This window comes from Oncorhynchus mykiss, chromosome 25 (genome assembly GCF_057628025.1).
Source record: "Oncorhynchus mykiss isolate SJ-2025 chromosome 25, ASM5762802v1, whole genome shotgun sequence".
NCBI classification, from domain to species: domain Eukaryota; kingdom Metazoa; phylum Chordata; class Actinopteri; order Salmoniformes; family Salmonidae; genus Oncorhynchus; species Oncorhynchus mykiss.
In genome coordinates this window covers 74449985-74477215 of record NC_143046.1, presented here as the reverse complement: position 1 = coordinate 74477215, position 27231 = coordinate 74449985, and the positions used below count along the sequence as shown (strand labels likewise).

At 41.8% G+C, this 27231-nt stretch overlaps 1 protein-coding gene and 1 long non-coding RNA gene across 2 annotated transcripts in view; one reads left to right on the top strand and one right to left on the bottom strand.

The window, feature by feature from the left end:
• lrfn5a (leucine rich repeat and fibronectin type III domain containing 5a) overlaps positions 1–21928 on the bottom strand; it is a 51464-nt gene extending 29536 nt beyond the window's left edge. The window contains exon 1 of the mRNA XM_021585156.3: positions 20924–21928. The gene's annotated coding sequence lies outside the window, so the exon portion shown is untranslated. The remainder of the gene's footprint in view (positions 1–20923) is intronic.
• Positions 1–27231, top strand: part of LOC149972127 (uncharacterized) — a 645576-nt gene that overhangs the window by 82042 nt on the left and 536303 nt on the right. The gene's annotated exons all lie outside the window — the stretch shown is intronic.

Below are 27231 nucleotides of genomic sequence, written 5' to 3'. Positions count from 1 at the left end.
CTCCATCCCTTCAACCCTCCCTCCATCCCTTCAACCCTCCCTCCATCCCTTCCACTCTCCATCCCTTCAACTCTCCATCCCTCCCTCCATCCCTTCAACCCTCCCTCCATCCCTTCCACTCTCCATCCCTTCAACTCTCCATCCCTCCCTCCATCCCTTCAACCCTCCCTCCATCCCTTCCACTCTCCATCCCTCCCTCCATCCCTTCAACTCTCCATCCCTCCCTCCATCCCTTCAACCCTCCCTCCATCCCTTCCACTCTCCATCCCTTCAACTCTCCATCCCTCCCTCCCTCCATCCCTTCAACTCTCCATCCCTCCCTCCATCCCTTCAACTCTCCATCCCTCCCTCCATCCCTTCAACCCTCCCTCCATCCCTTCCTCTCCATCCCTTCAACTCTCCATCCCTCCCTCCATCCCTTCAACTCTCCATCCCTCCCTCCATCCCTTCTACTCTCCATCCCTTCCACTCTCCCTCCATCCCTTCAACTCTCCATCCCTCCCTTCAACCCTCCCTCCATCCCTTCCACTCTCCATCCCTTCATCCCACTCGCCATCCCTTCAACCCTCCCTCCATCCCTCCCTTCAACCCTCCATCTCTGCCTTCATCCCTCCCTACAACCACCTCTCCCACCATCCCTCCCCCCTCCCTCTCTCCCTTCGTCATTCTATTTGTTTATTTTTTCTAGTAAAATCTGTAAATCCTCTTGTCTGAGAAAAATAGGATGTGCGTTTGCTGCACGGCAAAGTCATGGGAATAACTTTGGAGCTTAACCCCAAATCTTTCAACGTAGCGGGCCATCTACTGAGGCCATCTGTCTGTTTGTGGTGCTAGTGTAGAGAGGAGGGCACACAGACACACACACACGCTTCCTGTCCTGTTCTCTCTCAAAAACACCCACTTCCTCCCAGCCTGGCCTGTCTACCATGACGCCAGGGATATGAACATAAAACGTGCTACAGATGGACGGGTCCAGAGTTCAGAGTTATTTCTACAGTTAGACTGGCAGCAGCACATATATAGTGGCTGTGGCTCTGCTGCTCTCATGAAACTTGTATGGGATCCAGAAAGAGAAAAATGACCTAATTCCTGTAGCCTCATTATGAGACGAGACAAAGCAGACTGATTGTTGCATGAATATAGGATTTGTTATTATAGCCAGGTGGTAGACCATGATGTCTGTTGAATGTGCTGTTTGTTTGTTTTCCCAAGACGTATTCCAAGACGGTACTGTACCAAGCTGCAAAGGCGCCTCATTTCCAACTGGGGGCAGCAGCCTCGGCCTAGGCCTAATCATTTATACTGGGTGGTTCGAGCACTGAATGCTGATTGGCTGAAAGCCATGGTATATCAGATTGTATACCATGGGTAAGACAAAACATTTATTTGTAAGAGCTGTATCCAGGCACTGCGTCATGCATAAGAACAGCCCTTATCTGTGGTATATTGGCCATATACCACACCCCTTTGGGCCTTATTGCTTAGTATAGGATTCCTGTACTATACATGTGGATAGGCCTACAGCTGTATGTATATCAGGCACACAACTCGGAAACCCATGCATACCCCACAAGACATGCCACCAAAGGTCTCTTCACAATCCCCAAGTCAAGAACAGACTATGGGAGGCACACAGTACTACATAGCGCCATGCCTACATGGAATTCTGTTCCACATCAGATAACTGATGCAAGCATTTCAGTACACTAGCAATAACATCTGCTAACCATGTGTACGTGACCAATAAAATGTGATTTGATTTTGATCAGATTTGAAAAACTGATAAAAATACACCTTATGGAACAGTGGGACTGTGAAGAGACACACACAGGCACAGACACACAGACACATGATAAGACACGCACCCTACACACACATTCACCTTTATTTGTATTGTAGATACTGTATGTGATGGTAGAGTAGTGGCCTGAGGGAGGACACTTAATCTATTGTGTAAAGTATTATGAAATATAATGCCATGTAATATTTTTTTATTGTACAGTATATAACTGCTTTAAGGTTGCTGGACCCCAGGAAGAGTAGCTGCTGCCTTGGCAGGAACTAATGGGGATCCTGAATAAATACAACTACTGCCAGTTCCAAGGGTCTGTTACCCATGAATATGGATGACAGAATGATCTACTCTACAGATTACAGCAGGGGTGAAAGTAGATTTCATTTCTTACCGGTACGGGACACCAAAGTGCGCACACACATGTTTATACTAGAAAAATGACATGGTAGCCTACTCTGCTGACACGGACAAACAGATCAATAAAACTATGTTGTCTGATACATATAATAGGCCTACGAAAAGGGGAGACACAAATACAATATGATTTGGTCTAACCTGGAGGAGGAAATGATTGTCCAAAAACAAAAGATTATGCACACTCACCGGGGACATGGCTGTTGTTCTCTGCTAGTGCTAACATGATAGGCTACTGTTTGCTCAATTAAGTTAAAAATGTGTATAGCTAAAATACAGATTAGCGTCTTTTCATTGTCATCTCTTTACAGCAATAGCCATTTGCTTTCCAAACAGTTTTTCCGCGAATGTATTTTAAATATTGTGATATGTCTGCCTCTCTGCTTTTCATTGACAATCTCAACTCAACAATCATCTATTTGGTATTTGCAGAGTGCGCTGTCTAAATTTTGGGCCTTTCTGACATTAGGCTATGCGATTTAAAACAATTCAAAGCTTTTTTTTTGTGGAAGCTAATCTGTGGCCAAATCATGCTTTCTGGTGTAGTAGCCTATTTTTTATGATTTTATTTATCTATGTATAGACAGGAGTAAGCTAATTAAGCTTTATATTATTGTTTTGGCAATTTAATTAAATCTACTTTAGGGAAAGTTTAGCTTCCCCTAGCCTTATGGACACGCACTATGCATCCTTTTAATGTAGCATAAACACAACCAGTCGTGATGTTTTCATCTGATTGTCAGACAATCACTTAACAAAGGCGCTCCTGTAGACTACCTACGCACTAGCAAAATAATTTCAGCATCCAAACCCCAACAGTACAATGTGCATCCCGCAATTTGATGAATGGAAAGAGACATCTGTTAGGAAACCTAGGTGTATTGTAATGACATTCTGTGATTGTCAATAGGCCTGCACTTGTAGCCTGAATTGATGCATCCACTGTTGTCCACATGCACCTCGGTCTAGGCCACTTATCTCCACCTTGTCCAGGAGCGTCTCAGCCACTCATCTCCACCTTGACAAAGTGTAAGTGTTCTCCTCAAACCACAACATGGGGGCATGTTGTATTAATTGTGATAGGCTCACGTTTTACCGGTATGGCTTACCCCCACTATTTATTTTGCACACATTGTATGCAGAATGCATCTACAGTATGAGGCAGCTACAAGCAATTACATGGCACTGACTGACAAAACCTACTGCTTTTTGACTTAGTGAGATTAGGTCAAGACATAATATTCATAGATGTGTTGTTACTAATCTATGACTTTGGCTTGCAGAAATGCATCGAACGGCTTTTCAACATGTTTTATAATTCAATAATGATGTGCAACTGCAACCATTACGATTCTATTTGTCATTGATTTCTCTTTGATCCAATGGCAGGCATACTGTATAGCCTTTACCTGATGCCCCTGCCTTTTTATTCCACTCACATTTCACTTCCTGTATTGATTCCACATTTAGGGATTAATGCAGGGCCTAATGGGCAACCACTCCAAATCTCTCTCCTCCTCCATCTGTGTGTCCACTGCCTAGCAGCAGGAGGCATACAAAGCAATCATATACAGATATAGAATCTTAATTTGATTGCCCTGTTGCAGGACAACTTTCCTGCAATGCATGATATTTAAAACTTGTAGTTTATTTGAGGTTTAAAAAGGCTTCTGAAGTTTGTCATATCTACTATCTTGATTTGTATCAAATATATCAACCCCTAGAAAAAATGTCCATGAATTATAATCCACATAATAATTCACATGTTCTGATTGGCTCAAATTAAGTTCCAACATCTGTATCACACCTAGGCATACAATCAGTCTATAGTTGAACCTGGATCTGCTGATACAAGGTGATCACACGTATAATCAGTCTATGGCTGTTCCTTGACCTGTTGATTGAATGCTATCACACCTATAATCAGTCTAATTTGTCTACAGGCTATAGCTCTCCTTTCCAGCTGATATTGTTTTGGTTAAAATCTCAATCTCAGTGCTTTCAGGTCAACTCAGATGTTTTTCTGTCTGAGCAACTGCTGCTAGGGCTAGGCATAATAATACCATGTCATTTCCAAACAGAAGCAGCTACTTATAGAAATCCTAACGGAATGGCATGGTTTGTTCATAATGATAGAAGCAGGTTTGAATATATTATGCTAAGAATGCAGTTTTTAGTGAACAGTGATAATCAGTGTCAGGGGCTCAACACCAAACAATTCAAAACAGGCTGCTAAAATCATCCCGATTAAAAGGAAGATACAGTTTAGCAGTATTAAAGGCTGACTTTAGGACCATGCGGACACCTGGGACCGGAGGGAAAGCTGTTAGTATGGTTGGCTGGCTTTTTGGCGAGCATGTCGACATTAGCTGCAGGGAACAGTGCAACTCTTCCTCGAAACAGTGCAGAGGTAAAGATGGCTGTGGTACATGCCGTTGGCTAGGTAACTGCTGTTTAACTTGACATGAAACTAAACTAGAGGTTTAATCCCGGTGCTGAGCTAATGCGTAGCAGCTAATCCTTGTATGACATGTGTTTGTAGAATGTTAAGTCCCTTATTGACTGAGGTAAATAAAGCTATAGCAACAAGGTGGTAATGGCTGGAGTCCATTTTGCTGTTCTCCAAATTGCATGTAGAGTTTTTTAAATTGTGTAGAAATGCAGTAAATGAGCTCCCCTGTGTATAGAAATGCAGTACAAAAATCGTCCCCTGTTACTTTGGCACACCCTAGGCTTAGCTGTAATTATACTCTTGATCAGTGTATATTCAAAGCAAAGGAGAATATGGAAATGTATCAGTTCACTGTTTGCCATAGTGACATCAATGACTGTCTAGCTAGCCTAACGGATACATCCATCCAGACAGACTAGCCAATGCCCTGTCCTTGAGACCAGACATGTCTGCTCTGGAAGCACCTTAAATACATCCGCAAACCGTCTATCAATGGGGAAAAAAACTGTCCTAAGTGTGGCCGCTGCCCCTGGGGGGGGGGGGGGGGGGGGGGACCGCGGGCAGTGCAGATGGAAGCAGAATACACCCCTCATTTAAGTGGGCCTATCTAATCCTGCTGTTCTACTCTCCTCTCCTGGTTGGAAACTATTTCAGCCATTCAGCGATAGGCCATGTCTGACATCTCATCTCAGACATCAATCTCTCTACTCTCTCTAGTCTCCTCAACTCTCTCCATAACAAAGTTTTGCTGCCAGGTGGAAGACTGCCAGGTGGGAGCCTCAAAAGAGTCTCTAAAGAGATGCAGGCTATTGAACAGAACATGGTGGGTCTCTGTGATCTATCTAGCTGGTGGAAGTGGTCTTTATGTTCTGAATTCTGATTCTAGAAGTCCATTCAGTGACTGTGTGGCTGCTCTTTCAGCTTTCTCTTAGCTAGCTACCTCAACTTTGTACGTCATTGACACACATCCCATTCTTCTGCTGAGATGTAGACCATCATATATTTTACCTTAGCACCCAGACAGAATGCTAGAGATGTCCCAACAAGGAGGGGAGCCAGGGTTGGAGCTCTGTTTAGCAGAGCAGAGCTGTAGGGGTTTGTGCCAAGGTCTAGATCAGTCATGGAGATCATATGATTAAACAAACCCTGGATTCAATTTTGGGGACAACATGCAGCTCTGTGTATATTTAACTCACTTAGCTATCTACAATAGTATTTCCCCAGTCCAGCAGAGTTTTATGTTGTAGTGTTGAGGTCAGGTCCCATATTAGCCTAGCATGCAATGCCTGACTGTTATAGGGCAGCTGTCATTGACTCACCACACAGAGTCATTGAGAGGTCATTCCACTCGCCTCTCAAAATACATTACTTTCTACCTGCCTCAAGCAAGCGCAACCGCTGATTCTACAGTCTGTGTCTGTGCTATCTCTGCCGGCCATCTTCAAAACTTCATGGGCTTAATTCAAAGTGTAGAATCCCCCATACAACAGCCTATGCTACATAGCCCTCCAAAGGACAGAGGTGGGCAGATACCATGCTCTCACAGAAAGATAAGATAGTGATAGATAACAACAGGCAGAGCTACAGTATTACACGATTCTAATCAGAAATATTTGATGTTATAGCGAGGTTCTGTATACTATGTGTTTTCTTTTTAATTATCAAGATGAGAAAACATCAACCAAAAGCCATACAGTGTCAGCTATAGCTAGCTGGTTTGTTTCAAAACAATATTCCTGGGGTTAATTGGATCTGTGTGTGATGTCACCCTATTTCACTTTGCACTACAGCGGAGGCTACTGGCTGAGCAAGGCAAGCATTGTGATCTAAGGCTGAATAATAAACACAAACTACACAGAATTCATGACCTGTATTGATTTTAATATAGAGGCACATTAATTCAAGCTCAGAGTTAAGTTCTCAACAAATATTTTACCTTCTGAGACATATTTTTTGGCTGCTATGTTGGGTTCTCTGTGTGTGAAGTAGAGAGGCGTGATAATTAATAAGGACTGTCTTTAATGGCCCTCTGGTCACTTATGATGTACGATGTGCATCCTGTTCGGGTTACACAGCCTGAATATGTATGAAAAGCAATAAAATGTCATGACAGATTACCCATTTCCACCGCAGTGTACTGTGCCTTGGAGTCTGTCTTTGAAAATGCAAGACAAAATACAATTTGCAGTTGTGTAACTCCCATAAAACATATTATACTGTGCATGCTGAGATCGAACACATCCTATTATTATAAATTCAGGAGAGAAAAAACGAAGGTTCTGTTTAGATTGTGTCCACCATGCATTAAAATGCAGCAAGGTAAATCCATTAGGAATTTCAAACACGACGATTTTTTAGCTTGATGGTGTTCATGCAATGTCTACAAGACCTACTACAATATGCTTTCTGTCAATTCCCATGCTAGAGGCAAAGCTACTGAGATATTTCTGTATTTAACTGAGAGTTGGGAGAGTATAAAACTCGAACTCCTCAAATCTAAGAAATATTGTCCTTGCGTATCACAGTCTTGGGCCTGAGCAGTGTTAAATGTGCTAAAAGGTTGTTCTGGCGTGTACAGGCAGCCACAGCTCTATATACCTCTGCGTGCTTGGCGCATAACTACAGCACACCATGCCATGCTGACGTCCCATCCCATCCCAGCATGCAACATGTCACAAAGACTCTCCTCTCAAGCCATTATACATGCCCCCACCAACACCAACCCACCAATCAACCAACCTAGCTCATCAATCTGCCGATCTGCCCACCCATCCCACCCAGCCTCGATGAAACTCAAATGCATACTCCCGTCTGCGCTACGAAACAACATCCCAGCAAAGCTCTCTCTCTTTCCCACTCTTAATCAATAAAACTGGTGCATGCTAATGATTACCTTCCTCTGAAGGTCAAGCAGACAACCTGCAAATGACTGGTGATGGAAAGCAATAGAAAACAGTGAAGGAGGAGAATAGAGATGGATGCACTATGGGCTTATCCAATATATGCAGGGCCTCATTAAAGGGTCATTATGGGAGTATTGGCACTGTCACTAACTCTCTCTCTCTCCCTCTCTCTCTCTCTCTCTCTCTCATGAGACACTTGCTAGAGGAGAGAGGTAGGGAGGGATGATAGTGATTTGCCAAACGGCTGAGCTAGATAGCTAATAATTCTACTGTCTCTATAGAATGGTTATATTATCTGTCTGAGACCCCAATCAGCATGCCAGCTGTGGAAGGGTGTGTTTGTGAGTTTGTATGTTTGTCGTTGTTATATTTAATCTCTCTCTCAAGTTTGTATGTTTGTCGTTGGTATATTTAATCTCTCTCTCAAGTTTGTATGTTTGTCATTGGCATATATTTCTCTCTCTCTCTCCCTAGCCCCCCTCTCCATGTCGCGCTCGCTCTCTGTGTGTGAGTTTGCATGTTTGTCATTAATTGACATATTTTATCTCTTCACGTATTTCAAATCTCTCTGGGAGGTAATTAGAGAGTGGATTAATATTATTACTGTAAAAAACTAATATCAAAGCAATGCTAATTCACAATAACTAAGAATGGGCTTGAAGTTTTTCATGTATCCGCCTGTATCCGCCTGTGTGGCAAAAATTAGGAGATGAACTAAAATGACGTATTTAAAAGTTAAAGGAGAAGGATCGGCTACAACGACCAACAGCTAACAGGTAGGCTGCTACATAATATTCTGAATGGAGTTATTGTTATGTTTAACTGTAGGATGAGAAAGCACATGTACTGCAGCCTCAATTAGCCTAGCTAGCTAACATTAGCTAAGTAGCATCTCCCAGTTTGCTGCAGTCCAAGACAGGTACTATGTAATCATATTTGATGATAAATTACCTAGCTACGACAGCTATTAGTCAAGTATAGGGTGAGTCGGCTTGGTTGGTTGCAGTCTCTCATCTCTCCCTCCCTGCTCCCCGTGCCACTCGCTCACAGTACGCCTGGATAACTAGTTGTGAAAGATAGAACTACTGTTAGTCACTAAGAACAGAAGGGAATCCCACACCAAATGAGCAGAGAATGGCCAACAGAAGTAAAAAATGGATTGCGCTTAGTCGTATTAGCCCATTGTATATAGATATATATAAAGGTATTGCAGCATGGCAGATGAAGCCATTCTAACCGAGAATATAACCAAGGACTCAGCAAGGCAACCATTTTGTGATGTGTCTAACTACTCAACTCAACTCTACCATATACTGTAGTTCAGCTTGGCTCTGACTAACATTGTCCCACATGCTTCTCTGTCTCTCCTGACCTCGGTCCATGGTTGTTTCAGTGGCATAAGGCTCCTCTCTCTCCTGTCCTCTAATGAACAGATCTCCTCCCAGCCCTTTCTATACCTCTGTTTCCTCATCTCCTCCCTCCCTCCCTCCTCTCTTCCCTCTACTCCCCCTCCTCTCCTCCCTCTACTCCCCCTCCTCTCCTCCCTCCTCTCTTCCCTCTACTCCCCCTCCTCTCCTCCCTCCTCCCTCCTCTCATCCCTTTCCTCCCTCCTCTCCTCTCTTCCCTCTCCTCTCCTCTCATCTCCTCCCATCTCCTCTCTCCTCTCGTTCCTCTACTCCCCCTCATCTCCTCCCTCCTCTCCTCTCTTCCCTCTACTCCCCCTCCTCCCCCCCTACTCCCTCATCTCCTCCCTCCTCTCCTCTCTTCCCTCTACTCCCCCTCATCTCCTCCCTCCTCTCCTCTCTTACCTCTACTCCCCTTCATCTCCTCCCTCCTCTCATCTCCTCCCATCTCCTCCCTCCTCTCTTCCCTCTACTCCCCCTCATCTCCTCCCTCCTCTCATCTCCTCCCATCTCCTCCCTCCTCTCTTCCCTCTACTCCCTCTCACCTCCTCCCTCCTCTCCTCCCTCTCATCTCCTCCCTCCTCCCTCCCTCCCTCCACTCCCCCTCCTCTCCTCCCTCTACTCCCTCTCATCTCCTCCCTCCTCTCTTCCTTCTAAACCACCTCATCTCATCCTCTCCTCTCTTCCCTCTACTCCCTCTCATTTCCTTGCCTTCCTCTTTGGAAGGTGTGATGGTGAACAGCATCTGTCCACCTCTCCCAACCCCACTGCTTATGAATATAAGCTTAGAAATAAACTCATAGTGACACTCTGGCCCTGTTTCATCTCCCGCTGTGCAAATTATGAAGTGTTTAATTGAATCTTTACGGTTTAAACATTTATCTTTTAATGGGAGTCAAATAAGTAGCCTGCACTAGCACACCTCTGTAGAAGATCGGTATAGGAAGCTCAATTCAGCAGTGGAATGATGCAAAGAAGTGTAAAGAAGAATTTCAATTGTAATCTCTCTTCCTTTCCCGCTCTCTCCCCTTTCCCTTTCCCTCTCTCTCCCCTTTTCCTTTCCCTCTCTCTCCCCCTTCCCTTTCCCTCTCTCTCCCCTTTCCCTTTCCCTCTCTCTCCCCTTTCCCTCTCTCTCCCCTTTCCCTTTCCCTCCCCTTTCCCTTTCCCTCACTCTCTCTCTCTCCCTTTCCCTCTCTCTCCCCTTTCCCTTTCCCTCTCTCTCCCCTTTTCCTTTCCCTCTCTCTCCCCTTTCCCTCTCTCTCCCCTTTCCCTCTCTCTCCCCTTTCCCTTTCCCTCTCTCTCCCCTTTTCCTTTCCCTCTCTCTCCCCTTTCCCTCTCTCTTCCCTTTCCCTTTCCCTTGCCCTCTCCCTCCCTCCCTCCCTCCCTCCCTCCCTCCCTCCCTCCCTCCCCCTTTCCATGTATTCTTACCCAGTTTATAGCTTCACAATAGCACATTGACATTAGGTTTGACAAAAGCCCAATCTAACGTTATGTATTATATAGAGTTTCAGTCATGCACTGCATGTAACTGTCTCCAGACTCCTATTTGACAGAGCAAATACTGGGGAGTGGGGACTGTCCTATCATCCTTTCATCTGTCCTCATGGGTTTATTCAACTCAATGCCCTAACTAGCTGGGCTCCTCCAGACACTTTCCTCATCTCTAATGCAATAAATACTTGAAATATCCTCACCACCACTACCAAGGCATTAACGTTATCTCTATCTCTCCAGAGATATTCGGCTCCCTTAATTATTCATCTGTAATATTCGAGCGACTCTTTGTTCTTTTCCGTGTGTTTGTCTTTAAGTGCACCAGGGAAAGAATATGATACATTACAAAGTATTATATCAAACTGTAACTTAGGGTTACAGAAGATATGAAATGAACCTGGTTGAGTGGATGCTCAGAGGATTTTAAGAAATTGTTGGTGTTTGATCAATCGTTTTTTTAATTAAATGAGAGAGATGCAGGAACCTACATTTGTATTCAGCACAACTGTCTGCAGGCGTATAACTGGTATGAGCCCATCCTCAATGAAGCAAGAGACACCATTATAGTATCACACTGTGGCCTCTATGCTGAATACAGATGTGCACAAAGCTATTCCAATTCATTACTGTGTGTAGAGCAATATAAGAGGTGGCTCTCAGAGAACACTCAGATCAGATGCACCATAGAACCTGAAACCCAACCTCTGTTATCACAACGTGTCAGGAATATCTAAATATCCTTGGAATCTAGATTTAGATTCCCATTCAGTCCGTAGCACAGAAAATACACTTTATAGCGCGGTTGACAATGTTCCAACAGTCACAGACTGCATTCAATGTAAACGTTGCATATGCCGGCTCAATCTGAAATGACCTTTACTTCGGCGATACATATTGAATACAGACCAAAACTCTTATTTTGCCTTGATGTTGTTATTCGATCTCATCTCTGATAAATACACTGCATGTCTGAATTATGGCAATTCCCAATAATAGGCCAAGTATGTTATAGGCCACATCGCCACAGAATTAGCCATTCTGTCAATCCACAGCACTCGTCAACCTTTTATTGCAGCGGGCTAAAACAGGGTCACATAGAGAATCTACTTTGAAACAGAACTATACACCTCACACACATGGTTGTACCATGTCAGATATAGAGTTGAAATGTATTACATTTTGAGTTTGCATCCCAGTATTACACTTTATATACATCACAGAAGACTGAAATATAACAAAACTGTTTGACATGGAAACACCAGATTTTCGGCAGTAAAATATAAATATATACATCAACTATGAAATGATGATAAATAGGAATAACATTCCACCCATGAGGCCACTAGGTTGTTAAAGGGTTGTTAATAATAGAACACAAGCCAGCCAGGACAGATGGCTGCCACCTCATAAGAGTTGGGGATTAGGGTTCCATGCTCCATCTCACTAAACGTGATGCATGACATACACACTGTACACTGTGCACGACCGGCTACCTTAACGTGCATCATTAGCAGTATCCTGAGTATGGTGCCAAAGGAACATCACTATTCATGCATGTATTCATATCCACCAGGCAAGCTCAATCAAGCCCTGCGGAAGTGTTAGAAAGAAACCCATTTGAAGGTCTGGTACAGTGGTCAATCACTAGCATTATCCTGAGTATGGTGCCAAATGATAAACCCTAATAACAAATCAAATAACATTGTATTCATCACATGCACCGAATACAATTTGTGTAGACTTTACAGTGAAATGTTTGCTTACGAACCTGTACAACAATGCAGAGTAAAATAAATAAATAATTATATACAGTGGGGCAAAAAGGTATTTAGTCAGCCACCAGTTGTGCAAGTTCTCCCACTTAAAAAGATGAGAGAGGCCTGTAATTTTCATCATAGGTACACTTCAACTATGACAGACAAAATGAGAAGAAAACAAATCCAGAAAATCACATTGTAGGACTTTTAATTTATTTATTTGCAAATTATGGTGGAAAATAAGTATTTGGTCAATAACAAAAGTTAGCAAGTGTAAAGGTGTGTGCGTGTGTGTAAGTATGTTTGTTTGTTTGTGTTGTGTCAAGTCAGTGTCAATGAAGTCAAGTCAGTGTGTATATGGTGTGTATATAAAGTATAGTGAGAGTGCGTAGGGTTGGTGCAAGATAGAGTCAGTGCAGATAGTTTGGGTATCATTAATTCAGTAGTCTGGCTATCACACTGATATACACACACAGCTGTATATAGCTATACATCAGCTGTGTAATCACAATAAGACAGTAGTGGGAACAGACCCCAGGTCGTCAAACCAAATCAAAGCATCATCAATGATCTATATGGTTTAAACGACTGATCTCTTTGTTGGTTGCTTGGAAAATGCAATACATAAAACAGCTATTAAAATCAATGTGTGGTTTGGTTAATTGCATTTAAACTGAAATCACAAGAAGGTTATTTTTTAAATAATCTGCCCTTTAGAGTAATATGATTAAGAAGAGGAGGTGGGGCTGCTGGGAACACTGTGTGGCGGTGCTTGTAGTGAGCCAAAATGGCATTCCCAATTGGCATATATCACTCCTCACCTCTCCACCTGAAAGCTGATGTGTGGTGAGCGTTCTGGCACAAAAATGGTCGCCGTTCTTCACCCAGGTGGGTGCTACACATTGGTGGTGGATGAGGTGAGATTCCCCATTACTATGTAAAGCGCTTTGAGTACCTCAGATGGTAGAAAAGCACTCTATAAATCCAATAAATGACTTATTGTTACTGTACAGAATAGCTCGTGTCTGTAGTTCTGCCTCTGTCACAGCCAAAGCCTCGTAAAGGGCTTTTCCCATCAGTAGTGTGTGTAATCTTGTCAAATGAGCCATATGTACAGCAAGGCACGGCAGGTCCGTGTGTTGCTGGGCAGATTAAGGCCAGGCAGAGGAGAGGATATACCCACCTATTCACACTAATCTCATCACACTACAGGAAGTCGGCCCAGAACCTTACACACCTTACACATTAACTGACAGTCGCAAAAAGCTGATAGCTGCCCACAAAGCATTAAGATTATATAGATAGATAGTATTATGATATGTTTGTATTTACAAACACCTAATAGGCTAAGAGAATATTGCTAATGGAATATTGTGAATATTCTATATTTTAACTGAAAGTGGCTAGACTACACATCATGAAAGAAGATAGTGCATTAGCTTGCAAAGAGTGTGCAAAGCTGTGATCAAGGTAAAGGGTGACTACTTTGAAGAATCTAAAATATTAATTTAAAAAATGGATTTGTTTAACACTTTTTTGGTTACTACATGATTCCATATGTGTTATTTCATAGTGTTGATGTCTTCACTATTATTCTACATTGTAGAAAATAGTACAAATAAAGAAAAACCCTGGAATGAGTAGGTGTGTCCAAACTTTTGACTGGTACTGTATGTGTCATGAAGGTGTTTTTATGAATGTATACATCTACCTATTTGATAGCAAAGTATTGTTTTATCCCTTCTACTCTAGCTTCACTAAATACACTCTCACATCCATACATCTACTTCTGGCAATATTTTCCCAAATGCAAATTGACCAATAATGCACCACCAGGACAGCTCTGCTGATTCTGTTTTATCAAATTAAAGCTATAACCCCCCCAAAATGTGATGTTGGAAACTAGAAATGGAAAAATAGAATGAAAACAGAAAATTGCATCAACTGTGAATAACTTGCCTGGTTCGGGACCCTTCTTGGTAAATACTGTATTTACAAAGTCCTGGGATATTACTAAACCATTTGTTTCCCTCAGTGTTAATTAAGACAGATGAACTCTCCTGCCCTATCAACAGAATACATATGTTTCTTAGTGGGTTTATTTTGAATTTCTATGCTTATCCCAGAAGAATAAAAATCAGCAGTGGAACTCGCTAACTTAACATTTCCTCTACATAGCCCATGCTAATCGAACATCCAACCATCCCATCCCCCTGCTCATGTGGTTGGCAGGTCTTCTGAGATGAATTGCCTTTTGGGTCTCAATACATAATTATTTCATGGGTCTTGTTCCCATAGACTCACTTACTGTGGTTTTACATGTTATCTGAAGGTAAACTGAGAAATAATTTATATACAAATACGTATGCGCACATCCCTGGTGTCTCTGATGTAAAAATAACAGAACATGAAGTTCTGCTGTCATTTCATTTGGGATTTATCCCAGTGCATATCAATCTATCAATATTTTAGTAACTAGGGATCAGTGCCTCATCAGTCAAATGCGTAACCACATGACAGACTCACTAGCCTTCACCACAGAAACTATTACCATTCCTGACTGCCACTTTTCTCCTGTTTAAACCAGCGGGTGGTTGCAAGATCAAAACAACCCACCGCTGTCACCTTGACAGCTCATTATCACAGACAAACACCCCTCAAAGTCCATCCCACTCATAGACAGACAGAGGAGCCCATTCTAGTCACCACATTACAATGACACACTGACACAAAGCTCACCCTACATAAACAACTAGAGGAACAACAAATTAAGGAAATTAAAACATTGAAATACCTGGTGGTTTTGATTAGTCGTTCCCAGCTGAAGTTTTCGCCTATGCTAATGAACTGTAACTCCTGATTTGGTTTGGGATCCTCCAGAAGCGTTAGGACTCCACAGATTCCTTGGCAACGATCTATGTCAGTCTGATTCTATGCTCTCTTAAATAAGGTACATTGGATACCTGGGTTTTGTCTATACCATAAGTAAAAACTCTCCTAAAATCTTACATCCATTAAATATCACAAAACAATATTTATTTTTTTATTTGAAATCCAAAACAACAAAAGGTTAATTTAACTATCAGTAAGGTAAAAGTATTGTGTAATCTTTCAAGTTAATCCTGGATCATGGATTTAGGATCAGTAAAGGGATCCATTGCCATACTAGGTGTCTAGCCAGTCTGTCATGTGTTAAACGGACCAGCAGGGTTTATCTAAACTATAAGATGTTATTTACATCCCATCTGGATATACAGCTTATACAGAGTCTAGCAGACCTGGTCCTCTGATTCGCATTTCATGCAATTATTCTTAATTAAATGTACATATCCAGCAATCCACTTTGGCCCAATCTCTATTAACCTCGTGCTTAAAGGCAATGTTGCCTGGTGACTTTTAAAATTGACTCAACAATTAACTCCTTGTTTAACACTACAAACACAGTAGGTAATTAAATGCTAAGAATAATGATTACCACAAAATTCAATGAGAACATCACATAAAGGTCAGATAGATGTATAAATACATCTCTCTCATAAGCCTCATATCAAAGCTGTTTTGGGAGCAGAAAAACCTACAGTACAGTATATTTGAGCAAACAGATAATATGGTTTCTGTCCATGGTTCCCAGTTAATGAATGAGCTTGAAACATCTACATTTTAGCATAATATCCAGAGCAACCTACAGTAGTGAGTGCATACTAGAGGTCGACCGATTATGATTTTTCAATGCTGACATCGATACCGATTTTTGGAGGACCAAATAAAAGCCGATACCGATTAATGGGATGATTTTTTAAAACATATTTATTTATTAGTAATAATGACAATTACAACAATACTGAATGAATACTTTTAGTTTAACTTAATATAATACACCAATAAAATCAATTTAGCGTCAAATAAATAATCAAACATGTTCAATTTGGTTTGAATAATGCAAAAACAAAGTGTTGGAGAAGAAAGTAAAAATGTAATATGTAAAAAAGCTCATTTTTAAGTTCCTTGCTCAGAACATGAGAACATATAAAGGCTGGTGGTTCCTTTTAACATGAGTCTTCAATATTCCCAGGTAAGAAGTTTTAGGTTGTAGTTATTATAGGACTGTTTCTCTCTATAACGTGTGTATTTCATATGCCTTTGACTATTGGATGTTCTTATAGGCACTTCAGTATTGCCAGTGTAACAGCGTAGCTTCTGTCTCTCCTCGCTCCTACCTGGGCTCGAACCAGGAACACATCAACAACAGCTACCCTCGAAGCATCGTTACCCATCGCTCCACAAAAGCCGCGGCCCTTGCAGAGCAAGGGGAATAACTACTTCAAGGTCTCAGAGCAAGTGACGTCACCGATTGAAACACTATTAGCGCGCACCCCGCTAACTAGCTCCAGAGTTGATGGGCTTGAAGTCATAAACAGCTCAATGCTTGAAGCACAGCGAAGAGCTGCTGGCAAACGCATGAAAGTGCTGTTTGAATGAATGCTTACGAGCCTGCTGCTGCCTAATACCGCTCAGTCAGACTGCTCTAACAAATATCAAATCATATACTTAATTATAACATAATAACACACAGAAATACGAGCCTTAGGTCATTAATATGGTCAAATCCGGAAACTATCATTTCGAAAACAAAACGTTTATTCTTTCAGTGAAATACGGTGGCATCCATAAGTCTAAATATTCCTGTTACATTGCACAACCTTCAATGTTATGTCATAATTGCGTCAAATTCTGGCAAATTAGTTTGCAACGAGCCAGGCGGCCCAAACTGTTGCATATACCCTGACTCTGCATATGCAGGTTTGCATATACCCTGAACTAAATATGCAGGCTTAATAAAATATACTTCTGTGTATTGATTTTAAGAAAGACATTGATGTTTATGGTTAGGTACATTCGTGCGACGATTGTGCTTTTTTCGCAAATGTGCTTTTGTTAAATCATCCCCCTTTTGGCGAAGTTGGCTGTCTTTGTTAGGAATAAATAGTCTTCACACAGTTCGCAACGAGCCAGGTGGACCAAACTGCTGCATATACCCTGACTCTATTGCACAGAATGCCAGAGAAGTGACACAATTCCCCTAGTTAAAAGAAATGCATGTTATCAGGCAATATTAACGAAATATGCATGTTTAAAAATCTATATTTGTGTATTGATTTTAAGAAAGGCGTTGATGTTTATGGTTATGTACACATTGGTGCAACGACAGTGCTTTTTTCACGAATGTGCTTGTTAAATCACCAATTTCGCGAAGTAGGCTATGATTCAATGATAAATTAACAGGCACCGCATCGATTATATGCAACGCAGGACAAGCTAGATAAACTAGTAATATCATCAACCATGTGTAGTTAACTAGTGATTATGTTAAGATTGATTGTTTTTTATAAGATATGTTTAATGCTAGCTAGCAACTTACCTTGGCTCCTTGCTGCACTCGCATAACAGGTAGTCAGCCTGCCACGCAGTCTCCTCGTGGAGTGCAATGCAATCGGCCATGATAGGTGTCCAAAAATGCCGATTACCGATTGTTATGAAAACTTGAAATCGGCCCTAATTAATCGGTCGACCTCTACTGCATACATTCTCTTACTTTTTTGTACTGGTCCCCCGTAAGAATCGAACACATAACTTTGACGTCACAAACAACATGCTCTACCAGCTGACCTACCCTGTTGTGTGCACTCTACCATGCAGAACCCAGATCAAGAGCGAGGAGCTGTCCATGGTTCTGACACAATAACACTTCTAGCCTCCCAAACTTCTGACACAATCTCACTTGTAACTGTCCATGGTGCTGAACTCTTGACCAAACTATAACAGTCCCCGCATCACCAGTTTCTTTGACAGCATATGATGCAAAAAAGACACATGGATATGCAACATTTGGTAAACACAGCATAGAGCATATACTACATCATGGTAAAACATAACATCTCTAGAAAGGAAACAGGCATCTTGGGTTACACTAACTCAGCATAAATGGGTCACATGAATTTTAGCTGAGTGCTGTCTAGTTTAATGTTCGACTCTATCCAGCTTTCATCCCACCAGAGCTGTCAAGTCACACATCTGCTAACACTTATCTGTCTGAGACATACATGTCTCATGTATCAATAAATGTGTTCAAACCTGTCATGGTATGTCTTCACACACACAGAGGGGAAAAGAACATGCATATCAAAGGCATAAAGATGGTGTGGTAGAGGACCGTAAGTACTTGCTGATCGTATGCTCTCTGTAAGAACAAGTAATATTGGCCATAAAGGTGTTCAAATACTGTATGTCATGGTAACTCCTCACACATGCACCCAGAGGGCATATCAAAGGCAGTATGCTGTAGTAGACTAGAGGATACAGTATGTACTTGTTGAGCACCCAGGTAGAGTGTGGTGCTAATCCTGCCTGGGGGAGGATGTTGTTTTTCAGCGTTTGATTCCCTCAGTTACCCTATCACAGTAACAGCAGGATCAACACACCGTGCTCTTTACTTCCTTGGCTCAGGCTCGCGACATCACGGGGTCTTAAGCACTGCTAGTGTAATTAAAACACGTCTCAGAGCTACAGGGACCGCTGCCACTACATCTCCAACAGCCCAAATCCCTCACAGATTGAAAAAAAAGACAGATCTTTCAAATGATATCACAACAATTGAAGAAGTCCACTGGTCTAAAAGTGAATGCATATTGCACTATACAATATTTTATTTTGAATACAGGCCAATGTGTTTATCAAAAATACATTCCACTCTCCACTCCACCCGTAGGTCTATAGGTTGTAGGATAAAGCTGCTGTCCGTCTTCAGTGCTGCCCAGCCCCTCAGAGTTCCAGCAGGCAGCAGTATGGACTTGGAGGTACAGTAGCATAAATTGAATTATAGCACCACCAGCCACTGGCAGGGGAGCTGCAGCTCAGTTTACCTATATACTTAGTCAGAGGATATGGAGTACAGAACACCCTTACATACAGTACATGGAACTGTACATTACATAACTACTGTTTATTAAGTGAAATTAATTATATAGCATATCACTATGTGCGTTCAAAAACAAATTAATATTTCAACCATTTCTAAGAGCGGTTTAGGAATTGACAGGGGCTGCTGAACTGCCTACCTATTTGTTTTCTATTCCCCTGCCGTCTAGAAGTAAATGTGAAAATCAACTTCATATATGGTAATAATAGTGCTTTGCCCATATGCTTTCATGTGACAGATGTGAGATACATGTCAATGGATAAACATGCGCAGGTAAGCCTCATCAGAACACAGAGACGTGTCATTGTCCCCTCATAATGACGCCATAAAATAGGACACGTTTGACTATAAAGCACAAAAGCACATTGTTGACACCAATACCATGACAGCTACCCTGCCCCGTTAAGGATGACATGTCGTGGGGTCTGAAGTATTGAAATATGTCGTGTTTATCAGATTCGATTTATAGAAGCGCACGTGCGTAAAGATAGCCTACCCGATAACCAGCGTTGCTGAAATAAAATAAACGCCTTGTGATATGGAATTCAAATGGGCATTGACGTAGTCTATTGTGCTCACTAGATGCCATAGTTTTGATGCACAAATGGTACCACAAGGACAGAACGCTAACTAACTCAAAACACAAATACGCGCGCAAGAACACTGTGTAAGTTGTGAATTTCCTAGGACACATTGTTGCCATTCTAAATAACATCCATGCATTGCCTTTACCTATACATAGCAAATATTAACTCCATGTCTCACCAAAGGATTATTTTAGAATAATGTTGCTCATTTACGTATGATCTCTATACATGTAATCCCAGTGCATCAAGCATATGTGGGTGGTTATGTGGGCTGCATCAAGCAGCCAGACAGTGGTGCCATGGTAGTGAGCATGATGTATCGCCTAGGATAGGGCAAGAAGATGACGACGCCTGAATCCTCTATCATCATTTGAACCTATGCCAAGGTTGAAGACTATTGTAACATGCATGGGTAGCCTACATTTAGTACACACATTTCATGGGGGACATTTAGCGGAGTTATCTATCAAGCTGAATTGGCATGGTAACTCAGCTTGCATATAAATAGAGGTGATTTCAATCTAGCTCCTCGTGACAGGGTGAGGCAGTAAAAGAGGGTGCCTGCGTTAACACACCCACACCCACACACACACCCACACCCACCATCATTACCATCACATGTTGGACCCCGGGAATAGTGGTGATCCTAATAAATAATGGGGATCCTAGTAAAATGCCAATATACCACATTCACCCAAATCAAGATAATGATAGAACAGGCATAGATAGATAGATAGATAGATAGCCTACACAGCACCACAACTGAGCCTATGTATAACATTTCAACCAGCGACCTGGCCAAACAAATGATACCACTGCGTAATTTTGATCTACACCCATACCCTCAAATTCATAATATTGCAGTCAGACAGACTGAATTCCTTTTAACGACCCATATTCATTCAGGCTTATTTTTGACCTTGCGATGTACCTGAATACCTGGTTATACTGCTCACACCTAGTTTTCAACAACGTCCTGCAGGTTATTCTGCTTTGGAACCTAATGGGGTCAGCCTTGACAAGAGTAGCCCACACCTTAACACGGGTTTGTTATATATGTCGACAAACGACGAACCAAAAAACACAAAAAGCACGGATGAAAATGTACAAACATTCTTAACATCTAAACTGTAAAAGTTTACCTTGAAGAAGGAACGCCAGTCCTGATCTGAGCACAGAGGGTCAGGGGAATCGAATTTTCTCACATTTCATATTTTCCCATGTTCCTTTTTGTTTTGCTCCATTGGATTTTGGCTAAATTATATCGATACAAGGTGCGCTGGATTTCATAGCGCACAAAGCCATCTATTCAGAGTGCCCGAGTAATTTGCCATTGGTTTGTACCCCTCAGAATGCAATCCACTTGTGCTTTTCTTCCGAGTTTAAAATAAAGATCCAAATAAACCAACACAGAAAGAGTCAAATTCCAACGCGGTTCGACAGAATCCTTTGCTGAAAAACGGGCGTTTGGTTTTCCCTCAGACTCGCTAAAGCCCTTGCCATTCTCCTGCCGCTCGTCGACACACCTCACAACAGTAGAGGCTTTCCTCCGCAGTAACACCGGCTTGCTCTATTTAGCCGATCGCACGTCTCTGCAGCCGAGTGCGATAAAGTGGCTGCTATGGGGAACTCGGATCAACTCTCAGCAGGGAGACCTTTGCACCTCTGCACCTTAAACGCACTTCCCCCGCTGTGCCTCTACGCCGAGTTAATCCACAGTGACTGAGTGCTGCTTGCCCTCCATCCAAGTTATCAAAATCCTTGCTCCTTCAGTCCTTCTTCAGCGTATTCTCAGCTATTCAGCCCCGCAACAGCGCTTTATTATCCAAATATATGCTGCTCAATGGAGTTTCGATTTGAAATCTCGACCAAAAAGAAGGGACGCACATTACACTGCACAAATGAGCGGCTATCCCCCTATTGCCATCGTTGTGCTTCCCTCCCCCCAAATACTTAGTTCTACCAGTCGAGAAGATTTAACAAACTAAGAGCTTTAGCAGCAGTTACTGGGACATGTGATGTTTGCTATTTTCCTTCTCCTTTCGATTGGAAAAACATGGGAGGAAGTCATCACGGATTGGCTCATACGCACGTTCGTTCGTACTCCTTGATTCAGCCTTTCACTCTATGGGACCTGCTAAAGAAGTGCTGGTGGTAGAGCTTTTGCAGGGAAGACGGGATAGTATTGCATTGAACAAAAGAGGTAGGCCTAAAGAACGACGCCACATGGGCAATAGAACCGCTCTGATGTCAAACAATAGGATCCCGTGCATAATCTTGGAGGAAACCGACTGCACGCACCCGACTCTTTTGTTGCATAACTTTTACAATTGACAATTATTAATACATCTGTCGTATTTTTGCACTAACAATTAAGAGGGATACTGACTATAATATAGTTTATAGTCTTCGCAGACGTTATGCCTTTACGTAGTTTAAATTTAGCAACGGCAACTGAAGTCTATTGGGTAACTGCACGGAATATCGCAAGGGTAGGATATTGGCTCCTCTAACAACGCACCTGATGTTTACGTATACCCCGCCATATCCTATTCATTCGCACAGCAATGCTGATAACATGGGAGTCTGACATCATTTTTGAGTGGGATAACAGGTTTCAGATTACTTCCAAACGGTGTGTGTGTTGTGTTACTGCAGTTGTAATAGCGCAAGTCAATGCTTCTCAGTAGAAATTTGAACTCTTACAATAAATACATTTCATTGGATGCGACTCAGTGCCTTCAAGACAGGGCTTCTCCACTCAGAAGGAACATGCAGACGGTATATACATCTACAGTGGAGTTATTATGACAATAGAGTCTGGACATGTTCTACGAACCTGTTTTAACCTTGTACAACCTACCTGTTAACATTTACTCCGTTTACAAGGACTTCATCAACGCATGTTTACTGTAATGGACTTGATCAATGCAAGTTTACTGTAATACTCGAGCTACTACCTTGAGGGATTTAGCACTACGGACAGCGCGAACATATATACACTGCTCCAGCGAGCGATTCAGGACCATGGACAGAACTAATCTCTACACTTATTTTTCAATACTGGAGTTTCACGAGCGATTCAGCCCCAGGGACAGCGCCAACTTCTTCAATGGCATCAAGGGACTCGAGTACAGAACTTCAATATATCTGTTTAACATCTTAAAGGTTTCTGCATTTTCGAAGCAAATTCTTGTCGCATTTGTATTACAATTATACTGGAATGATGTAGGGCTATAGTTCCCAGCTGCCATGCCTCATTAGCACGCCAGTGTAAACTAATGTTCGATGACGTTTAAGATTCTGTAATCTCCTAACTTTGGGAAACTCTGCAACAGTGTTTGACAAACTCGGCCCTCGGGACGCCAAGGGGTGCACGTTCGGGTTTTTGCCTGAACACTACACAGCTGATTCATATTATCAAAGCTTGATAATTAGTTGATTATTTGAATCAGCTGTGTAGTGCTATGGCAAAAACAAAAACGTGCACCCCTTGTGGTCCCCAGGACCGAATTTGGGAAACCCTAAACACTAGTGGATACCCCTATTCCCTGTTCTCTCATTGGTGCTTATTATACAACACATTTTACATCAGATACGTGTACATTCTATGTCAATGAGCTTCCAGGGCCTCTATTTGTATTGATTACATGGTCTCTACTGGGGATTCTCAAGTCATTAAACCATCAAAAGATTACCCATTGATGGTTATTCTAATGAGTTACCCTGCGGACTGTCTCAGTGTCGGTCTGCGGTGCCTGCCGCTGACAGATGTGGTGAGATGGGGGAGCTGTTGTAATATGGAACAATGGCTCACAAAGAACACTTCCAGGAAGAAAACAAATGTATTTGACCGACATACTATATCTGTTGTCAAACTATTGTGAAACTTTAGTATTTTTTGTCTGAAAACAGTACACCAGTGGAGGCTGGTGGAATGAGCTAAAGACATGCTCATTGTAATGGCTGGAATGGAATTAAAGCAATGGAATAAAATGTGGTTTCCATATGTTTGATGTTTGATACCGTTCCATTTATTCCATTCCAGCCGTTACAACGAGCCCATTCTCCTATAGCCCCTCCCACCAGCCCCCTCTGCAGTACACCAGAACGCACATTACTTCTGTCACAAATACTCAATCATTTACAGAAAATACAGACTCACTGAAATTATATTATAATTCTTAGACAATCATTAGAGGAAAGGGGGCTTTACCCACAAGCATATAATCATATATTACAGACCACCACCTCTCAGAGTTGTGTAGTTTCCATACAACATGCTCTCAAGACCGCTCCACACAGATGGAATGATAGCACCCAATAACGACATCTGAAGTAAAGTTATTATGGCCATGGCTATGTTACAGTGCATTCGGAAAGTATTCAGACCCCTTGACTTTTCCACATTTTGTTACTTTACAGCCTTATTTTAAAAAGGATTGAGTTGTTATTTCCCCCTCATCAATTTACACACAATACCCAAATAATGACAAAATAAAAACTGTTTTTTAGAAATGCTTGCAAATGTATACCAAATAAAAAACGTAAATATAACATTTACATAAGTATTCAGACACTTTATTCAGTACTTTGTTGAAGGTCCTGAGCACTCTGGAGCAGGTTTTCATCAAGGATCTCTCTGTACTTTGCTCCGTTCAGCTTTCCCTCAATCCTGACTAGTCTCCCAGTCCCTGCTGCTGAAAAACATCCCACAGCATGATGCTGCCACCACCATGCTTCACCGTAGGGATGGTGCCAGGTATCCTCCAGACGTGACGCTTGGCATTAAGACCAAAGAGTTCAATCTTGGTTTCATCAGACCAGAGAATCTTATTTCTCATGGTCTTAGAGTTCTTTAGGTGCCTTCTGGCAAACTCCAAACAGGATGTCATGTGCCTTTTACTAAGGAGTAGCTTCTATCTGGCCACTACCACAAAGGCCTGATTGGTGGAGAGCTGCAGAGATGGTTCTCCTTCTGGAAGGTTCTTCCATCTCCACAGAGGAACTCTGGAGCTCTGTCATATTGACCATCGGCCAAGGCCCTTCTCCCCAGATTGCTCAGTTTTGGCGGGCGGCCAGCTCTAGGAAGAGTCTTGGTGGTTCCAAACTTCTTCCATTTAAGAAATATATAGGCCACTGTGTTCTCGGGGACCTTCAATGCTGCAGACATTTTTCAGTACCCTTCCCCAGATCTGTGCCTCAACACAATTCTGTCTTGAAGCTCTACAGACAATTCCTTCTGTCACGTTCTTCAAAATGAGCGGACCAAGGCGCAGCGTGCATTGAGTTCCACATCTTTTTAATACAAAGTGAAATTAGAAACAAAACAAGAAAACTTAAAGAACGTGAAGTCGTAGTGCCCAAACACACTAACACAAACAATGGAACAGGGTTCCATTGCACAAAACACAAAAACAATATCCCACAAACACAGGTGGGAAAAATAGCTATTTAAATATGATCCCCAATTAGAGGCAATGATTACCAGCTGCCTCTAATTGGGAACCATACCAAAACACCAACATAGACATTTTAATCTGGAACACCCCCTAGTCACGCCCTGACCTACTACACCATAGAGAAACAAGGGCTCTCTATGGTCAGGGCGTGACACCTTCGACCTCATGGCTTAGTTTTTGCTTTAAGGGACATTTCCAAATCATGTCCAAACAATTAAATTGACCAATCAAGTTGTAGAAATATCTCAAGGATCGTCAATGGAAACAGAATGCACCTGAGCTCATTTTTGAGTTTCATAGCAAAGGGTCTGAATACTTATGTAAATAAGGCATTTCTGTTTTTTATTTTTAATAAACCTGTTTTTGCTTTGTCATTAATGTGTATTGTGTGTAGATTGATGAGAATTTTTTTTTATTGAATGCATTTTAGAATAAGGCTGTAATGTAACAAAATGTGGAAAAAGGGAAGGGGTCTGAATACTTTCCAAATGCCCTATATATCACCTACACTACCAGTCAAAAGTTTTAGAACCCCTACTCATTCAAGGGTTTTTCTTTATTTTTACTATTTTCTACATTATAGAATAATAGTGAAGACATCAACACTATGATATAACACATATGCAATCATGTAGTAACCAAAAAGTGTGAAACAAATCTAAATAGATTTGAGATTTGAGATTTTTAAAATATCAAAAGTCGTGAAGAGGGCAGGACAAAGCCTATTCCCCTCAGGAAACTGAAGAGATTTGGCATGGGTCCTCAGATCCTCAAAAGGTTCTACAGCTGCACCATCGAAGAGCATCCTGACAGGTTGCATCACTGCCTGGTATGGCAACTGCTCTGCCTCTGACTGCAAGGTACAAGAGAGCGTAGTGCGTATGGCCCAGTACAAAACTGTGGTGAAGCTTCCTGCCATCCAGGACCTCTATACCAGGCGGTGTCAGAGGAAGGCCCTAAAAATAGTAAAAGACTCCAGCCACCCTAGTCATGGACTTTTCTCTCTGCTACCGCACGGCAAGCGGTACCGGAGTGCCAAGTCTAGGTCCAAAAGGCTTCTTTACAGCTTCTATCCCCAAGCCATAAGACTCCTGAACTGCTAATCAAAGGGCTACCCAGACCACTCTTTTACACTGCTGATACTCTCTGTTTATGATCTATGCATAGTCACTTTAACTCTACCTACAGTACATTTACATATTACTTCAATCACCTTGACTAACCGGTGCCCTCGCACATTGACTATGTACCGGTACCCCCTGTATATAGCCTCGCTATTGTTATTTTATTGCTGCTATTTAATTATTTGTAACTTTTATTTTCTATTTTTTACTTATCTATTTTTTATCGTACCCTTTTTCTTATTTTTTTGCCTAAAATGACATACCCAAATCTAACTGCCTGTAGCTCAGTACCTGAAGCAAGGATATGCATATTCTTGATACCATTTGAAAGGAAACAATTTGAAGTTTTGGGAAATGTGAAATTAATGTAGGAGAATAGAACACATTACATGCCGTAAAAGATAATAATAAATAAATGTAAATTTTTCTCGTTCTCATCATCTTTGAAATGCAAGAGAAAGGCCACAATGTGTTATTGCAGTTTAGACGCAATTTAGATGTTGGCCTCTAGATGGCAGTAGTGTATGTGCAAAGTTTGAGACTGATCCAATGAACTATTGCATTACTGCTCAAAATGTGGTATCAAGTCTGCCCAAATGTCCCTAATTGGTTTATTGATACATTTTCAAGTACATAGCTGTGCACTCTCCTCAAACAATATAATTGAATTATTTCACTGTAATAGCTACTGTAAATTGGATGGTGCAGTTAGATTAATATGAATTTAATCTTTCTGCCCATATAAGCTTTCTGCGTAACGGCTGTAGTAAGGATCGGAGGACCAATGCGCAGCGTGGTCCGTGTTCATGCTCTTTATTAAAACAATCGAACACTGAAACAAAACAATAAACGACACGTGAAATA